Here is an 8,025-nt window from a genome sequence, read left to right on the forward strand (position 1 = left end):
GTAATTTTTGCATTAGTTCTTTAGTGACTTTTCAGATCTCACAGCCACATAATAGGACAGATTTTAGGTTAGTATTAAAAATTCTCAATTTGGTATTTAGAGAGAATGAGTTTGATTTCCAAACAGATTTCAACTGGGTAAAAAAAAGCTCCTTTTGCCTTTTTAATTCTGTTTATAATGTCTTCGTCTGTTCCATCTGTATTGGACACAGTGCTGCCAAGATAGCAAAACTGTTCCACTTTTTCTATTCTATGGTCTTCTATGGCTAGCCTGCTCACTTTTTTATTATTTAATCTCAATTCTTCAGTTTTCTCCCTGTTGATTCTTAGGCCATATCTTTTTCCTATTACATTCAGATCAGAGATTTTTGTTTGCATTTCTTTACAGCGTTGTGCTAATAAGCATATATCATCCGCAAAGTCCAAATCTTCTAATCTTTCTGTGAAAGTCCACTGGATCCCTCTTTTAGCACGTAAAGTTACATTTCGCATCACTTTGCCTATCACTAATGTGAACAATATGGGGATAGAATACATCCCTGTTTGACGTCTTCATTAACAGAGAAAGATTCACAAAGTTTGCCACAATTTTCTACTTGATAGGTATTATCCTTATACATTTCCTTCACTATTTTAATAATTTTTTCTGGTATTCCATAACATTTCATTGTGCTCCATACTTCATCCCTTTTGACTGTATCAAAGGCTTTCTCAAAATCAATGAAAGTCATATATAGAGACGAGTGATATTCGAAAGATGTTCAATGATAATCCGAAGTGTATTGATTTGGCCAATACAAGATTTTCATTCTCTAAACCCGTCTTGTTCCTTTCGTAGTCTATCGTTGAAGGCTTTATTTATCTTTTCAGAATCGCCCTTGAGAAGATTTAAGGTTATTCCCCTCCAATTCTGGCAATATGACAAGTTTCCTTTCTTTGGTATTTTAATCATTAAGCCCTGTTTCCATTCTTGGGGCATCTCTTCTGTTTCCCATATCTTGTGAAACAGTGGTTGTAGCCTTGTTGCTGTAGGTCCTATATCTGCTTTTAAAACTTCTGCTGTGATTTTGTCAACGCCAGGAGCTTTTCCCATTTTAGTTTCTTTTAAAGCTGGCATTATTTCTTGTTTATTATCAATTCTTAATTCAGGCCATCTTGGATCTAGCTGTTCCTGTTCGAGATGGTTCTCTTCAACTTCCTCAACATTAAGTTGTTCCCTGAAATATTCTGCCCATCTTTCTGGTTGTTTATCTTCTGTTGCCACCAGGCTTCCATTTTTATCTCTGATAGACTTCTTATTATTTTGGTATTTTCCTGACAATTTCCTTGTTACTTCATATATTTCTTGCTGTCTTCATGGATATCTGCTTTCTCACCTTCTATCACGTCATTAACCCATGCTCTTTTATCTGCACGACAGCTCCTTTTTATTTCAATATTTTTAATAGAATAATCTATACTCAGATCTTTCAGTTTCTGTGGGTCTTGACAACTGATCAACTTTGCTGTAATATTTCTTCTATTTGTTCCCAATGTTGGTCTACTTGTGCGTTATCTAGGTTTTCTAAAATTTGATATCTATTTTTAATGGTGACTACAAATTGGTTTTCTCTTCTTTATTCAATTCAATTCCTTCAATTCTTTATTATTATTGTGCTGTATCAACAGCCAGAAGGAAGTTTATTAATATCATACCTTCTATGTCTATGCAAAATTCTTGATTTTACCGCTGCAACTCTCAGCCTAATATCTGCTACCATCAGGTAGTGGTCACTTCCCACATACGCACCTCTCTTATTCCTAACATCGAGGAGAGAACTCCTCCAAGTTCTACTTATTGCTAAGTGATCAATTTGATTTTTCACTTTCTTATCTGGTGACAACCAAGATATTTTATGACATCTCTTATGCAGAAAAAGGGATCCACCTATTACAAGGTTGTGGTTTCTGCAAAGTTCCGCTAAACGTTCTCCATTATTATTCATAATTCCTTCCCCTTGCTTACCCAAAACATGTTCCATTTCTTTATTATCTAATCAGAGATGCGCTGTTATCATTTCACGCAAAGACGGCATCAGCTCAGGAGAAGGCGCGAGTTGTTGTGTGGTTTTCTGAGTCCAAGTCCACTGTGAGGGTGCAAAGGGAGTTTCGTCGTGTTTATCAGATTGCAGTACCAGAAGCCAAGAGGATTAAAGCATGGCACAAGTTTCTGGAGACTGGGAGCGTCTTTAAAGGGCACGGAGGAGGCCGGCAACGTGTCTCTGATGAGAATGTAGAGAACGTCCGTGAAACGTTCATCCGAAGTCCAAGGAAGTCAATTCGTCGGACTTCACGGGAACTGCAGATGCCACGAGCAACTGTGCATAAGGTTCTCCGAAAGCGGTTGCGTCTCTATGCAGCGAGCTCTGAATGCAACATTTCCAGGCCGTTGGATAGGACGAGATGGATCAACGGATTGGCCCTCCACGTTCCCCTGATATCACACCGTTGGATTTCTTTCTGTGGGGCTACGAGAAGGACAGGATATACGCCACTAAACTGAGAGACCTCCGGGCCCGGATTGTGGAAGCTGTCGGTACAACCAATCCGGACAGGTTGCAGCGGACCTGGGCGGAACTCGATTACAGGCTAGATATCCTACGTTTCACCAACGGTGCTCACGTACAAGTGTATTGTTTCTTTTAAGTAAACTTGATGTGTTGTGTGACTGATATTTGTCAATAAATAGGCCATATCTCTATTCCTTACTTCCTGAGAATACGATAAAATTCGGGCGTTTCATTGTAGACACCCTGTTTATATATATATACAGTGAATGAGGCACGTTGTGCTTAGTAAAATGATATGGTTGTATACCACTTTCTGATATTTTTGATAAAGTTTGTACATATTAAAAAGTTAAGTTATAAAATATTATATATAGTTAAAACGTGAAAATAAAACGTATATGTTTTTAAAGAATTTCATAAACAAAATTTACTACGTGTTTGGTTTTGCAGATATAACTGTCTCTTATTTAGCAACATCTACATGAACCAAAGCTATTGGTATATGAAAAATGGGGCGCATGGCTTAGAAACACAGATTCTGATGAACAAGATTGTTTTACACTTAAAATTATTTGTTGTCAGGACTTTTTCCATCGTCGACGTAACACAAAGAAACAAACAGGGCAGAATCCCACACAGTACATTCTGTAGAGGAAAATTAGAGAATAAATGTTTACGAAGCTATTGACACATTGATCAGTCGTGTCATCTCGTTTCTCAAGCACTGTAAAATAAAAATAGAATGTTGAGAAATTTGACACGTGCAACAACACTCTTGAACAAACTTATAAACCAAGTAACCAGCTACAACCTTTTCGGTGGAACGATGTTTCTCAGCTGTCATTAATCGACGTCAGGAAAGACTGAATAACTTCTTTAATCAGGCCACTACATAGTTCAATGCAGTGGGTAGGAGAATACACTTTATACAGGGGAATATAGTTACATTACAAGTATTTGTTGTATATAAAATAAGAATTTCATTTTCCTCTGGCTGTTTATTGATAAATGACTATAACTTTGCATCTGTTAAAAAAACTGTACTACGTAACACAACAGCTGCATTATTATTGTCATTTAAACACCTGAGCACAATGGTGAGATATTTAGTGGAATTAGTTTTTTCGCGTTTCTTAATGACGTCACTCCTACACCAGGATTCACCAGTGAATTACAATTACCATTAATAACAGGCTTAGCTACAGAATCAGACTGTAACAGTCGGTAACCAGCCACGATCCAATTCAGTCCTGTACATCTCCGTTCTCTTACATACGATTACGATATTACTTCTTGGTCATACACAAAATATTGACGTCACTACAAATAAGAAATAAAAACCTAATAGTGACCTGTGATAATACAACCAACGAAGAAAAATACAAAGGACCAGAACATCATCAGAAAAATGAAGAATATAAATCATAAAAAACAATAACAATCAGTAATTCATGTAATAAGTTTAAACTACATAACACCCGTTGATGGCTAAATTATAGCCGAAACTAGTCGTGTAAGTTCCAATGTAATCGAGTACTCGATAGGAACGTTAAATGATATTTTAATCTTTTAACAATATTATATTTGTGATTGACGGCAAAAGTTTTTAATAAATATTTTAATAATATATAATCACAATATGACGCATTTACAATATCAAATAATACGTCGAAGAGATTTAAAAGCGTTGTTTCCCACTTACGTGACAGAAAGTTAACCAAAGGTACTCTTACCATCTTAAATCTACCCACAGAACTGTTTGAAATAAATTTCGAACATTCGCTTTCCACGAAATAGCCATTATCCGTGAGTTAAACAGACGGTTTAGAGTCGCTGGCAGCAAAACCTTGAACCATCACTTCAATGGACTAAAAATCCGACCTGAAACTCAACTGACTACAGGAAGAACAGGTGGCCCCACTAAAGTAGCAACACTTGAACGATTCCGAGGTCAGTGAAAGTAATACATCTACTAGGGCTAAAGCTCCATCGGCCAGAGAACGGATGGTATTAGCCCGGTGTTGCGGTCTCATCAACATCGCCAGGTTCCAAGTTAGTCAAATGACGACCGTTCGTTACCGTTTCATATTCCTCATTCATTTTCTGAAGTTCCTTCTCCGCGAAAAAAAATCATAGGCTAAATCTAACACATTCCGAGATTTGTAAGGCTGGGACGGAAATCTGTTAATGTAGATGTATTACTCAACCTTGTAGACAGGTGGATCACTATCTTTCGTCACAGAAGAGAGGCAGAATTACTACCGGATAAATGTGTACAACAAAATCAGCCATATTGCATTGCGATGTTTGGCAGCAAGGTTATTGACCTCCTGGAGTGCTGCACGAGCTGTGAGAAGAACATAGCTCCCGATTATCTTGGCTGGTGAAAGGGAAAAGACGCACGAATAATCGAAAACAAACAGGTAATCAAAAATACCGAGAGCCTAGTTCACACGTGTCTGCTTTTCAAAAAAAAATTCTTGTACATGGAAAATCATGCTGTTACTTTATGGTGTACAATCCAGCAAACACAAACAGGACAATTAGGTCAGAGTAACTATTACTTTCCATTGTAATCAGGATATATCCAGTTCACTCCTAAATGTCGACATTGCATATGAGATTCATACGACAGTTTATCATAACAAATTTGGTTAAGTATGTCAACATTTTCTGGAAAGAACATAATGATGACTACTTTTCAAGTGCTTTAGTATATAAAAATAAGGTAAGTAAATTTACAAATTAATAATTATACAGGGTGTCCCAGGAGGAAATGTCAATATTCTGGGAGGTCATAGTATCGGTCATTCTAAGCAAAAAAGTCTATATGTACGTGTCCTAATAAGTGTTATATATACATACAGTAACAAAATTCTGAATGATTTTTAGTAATTCTATGTCAAAGTAAATGCATGGTGTACTCTTAAATAAATATCTAAGTTTGAACACGTAACCCCTGGTATCATAAAAGTAATCGCCTACAAATGAATAAAAAATGTTAATTACATTCAAACAATTATTTTAAATACAATATTTGTCTATATTACAAAAAATAGCAACATTGAACAATCCTATCCTGAGTTCTTTATGAAAAACTATTGAAGAACAGAACACATTAAAGCCATTATTGTAAACTTAAGCTTTTGGTAATTGTTAGAAAAAAAATTATTGAAGGCAACTGTTACCAGATCCTTTACTTTCTCATTGCTTTTTGTAGCTTAAATGCTTCATGTTTGTGTTTGATTAAATATATATTTATTTTTACAGTCCATACACAAACGTTGAAGTTAAATGATGTTAAAATTATATAATATTAAAACATTAATGTTGTATAAAATATTATGTTTATAGTATCAGTCGTCTTCAGGTTTATATCAATTTTAAAATAACAGATCATTATAATACATTGCATTAAAATATCTAATAATTTTAAAATATTGTAAAATTGATATAAACCTGAAGACGACGGTATTACCGTCGAAACATGTCGTTTAGTAAATAAAAAAGCGCTAAATAATGTAAAATCGTATTTACGATTAAAAGCGCCAAATATAATATTTTATACAACATTAATGTTTTAATATTATATAATTTTAACAACATAATTTAACTTCAACGTTTGTGTATGGACTGTAAAAATAAATATATATTTTCTCATTGCTTGTAAGAAGAAGTAACATCTGTTCAGTGAAATGCATTTTCCTATCTACCTTTTTACTTTATTATCTAATTTTGCTATAAGCCTACGGTAATTCTGCTTTGAGCCTCTTTTGTAACATTATTCAGGTCCTTTCCCAGAGGACAGGAGGCCAGCAGAAAATCCTCTGCTTCTGTTGGAGATCAAACCCCGATCGCCAAGAACGTAGCCAGTACTGACTGAGTTACTCGCTGACATTTGTGTGAATATAAGATGTACTCTTTCTCCATATCTGCATCCTCTGAGACATGGCTTATTATTGGAATATTTTTGATGATATAATTGGCCTGTTCTACAGTTGACCAGAAAATGGTTTCTGCCATTAAAAAAATGCAACTACTATAATGATGATGATAAACAATTGTTTCAAAGAAGAATGGATGAAAGAAACTGCATGAAATGAGACGCAAAGTAACATTATTCCGAAAGTTGATATGACTTCGTCACAAAATGACTAGAAGAAACTTAACCTGAACTTAAAACACCTTTTTAAATCTGACTTGCACCTGAGGGAAAATTAATTTAATATTTCTGATTTTCTTCTTAAAATTCATACGCAAATTCTATAGACCTAGATATACAGATTACATTACAGTAAATACTTCAACGTTCTCGAGACATAAACATCTTTTGAATGTCATTCACCTCATATGCTACATTTTTCAATAATTAAACACCTGTTAAAAACACAGACAAAAAGGGTCAGGCAGCGTTAACATAAATGTGAATGATTAAGGGTTAAATTTTCAATTATAATTCTAATTACAAAGCCTGAAAATATTTCACAACGTGAACTATTATATATACCAAGATGTTTGCTCAAGAAATATAATAATTTAATTTTTTAAACAGAAAGCAGATGAACATTTTGCATCATAATGCATGCACTGAAACCCAGCGTCTTCAATAAAGGATGTTTATATCCAAAAGCAAATATTCAGATAACAGAAACCACTGCCTTGACATTAAAAGCTGGAAAGGTAATGATTTCTACACTGGGACGACCTTTCTTGCAGACACAGTCTTGGGTACCGGAACACCCATGAGGTTTAAAAGTGTGATTGCACGTGGGTTTCACAATGTCTACGTCTTGCTCCCAGTCGGTATCACTCAGAATGGTCATGACCTCATCCAAGATCTCTGCAGGAATGACACTGTCCTCCCCATCAGCTGCTCCAATGCATAACATTCTATTATTTTCATACTATCAAACTGTTTGCCTTTAAAGGCATTTTAAATTCAGAGAACAAAACACCAGTTGCACACACGGTACTGAACTTCTGAGCGGTTATCAAATTGTCAAGACTCTTACATACGTGTAATTTGTTACGTAATTCAACTAATGAACTTAGGCTCTTTCGGTCGATTAGGGTCGGTAATCGGATGAGAATTAATTTCCTTCTTTCTGGCAGTCAGTTTAAGAACCTTAGAGCTGTAGCTGTCTCTTTCGTCACATTTGTCGTTTCTTGTAATTTTTTAAAAAATTTATTACGTAGTAACTATTACCATAATTAACATTTAAATATTTAAATATATTAAAATGATGTTTTCTATCGAAATGTTCGATTTACATTAGAACATCACTTTTTGTTCTAATGTAAATCGAACATTTCGATAGAGAACATCATTTTAATATATTTAAATATTTAAATGTTAATTATGGTAATATTTTAATATTTAATAGGAGTTTTATTGTGATTAGACTGACAAGATTTAAACAAATATATATTTATCACAATATGACGCAAATTTATCATCTTACATAGTAACTGTAAAT

General features: G+C 34.7%; 1 protein-coding gene across 2 annotated transcripts in view; it reads right to left on the minus strand.

Annotated features, from left to right (window-relative positions):
- The window catches only part of NimA (Nimrod A), a 126,181-nt gene that overhangs the window by 22,868 nt on the left and 95,288 nt on the right, over positions 1 to 8,025 (minus strand). The window lies entirely within an intron of this gene.

This window comes from Zootermopsis nevadensis, unplaced genomic scaffold, assembly GCF_977971745.1.
Source record: "Zootermopsis nevadensis isolate Lab colony 2312 unplaced genomic scaffold, Znev_1.0 Znev_ptg000001l, whole genome shotgun sequence".
NCBI lineage: Eukaryota > Metazoa > Arthropoda > Insecta > Blattodea > Termopsidae > Zootermopsis > Zootermopsis nevadensis.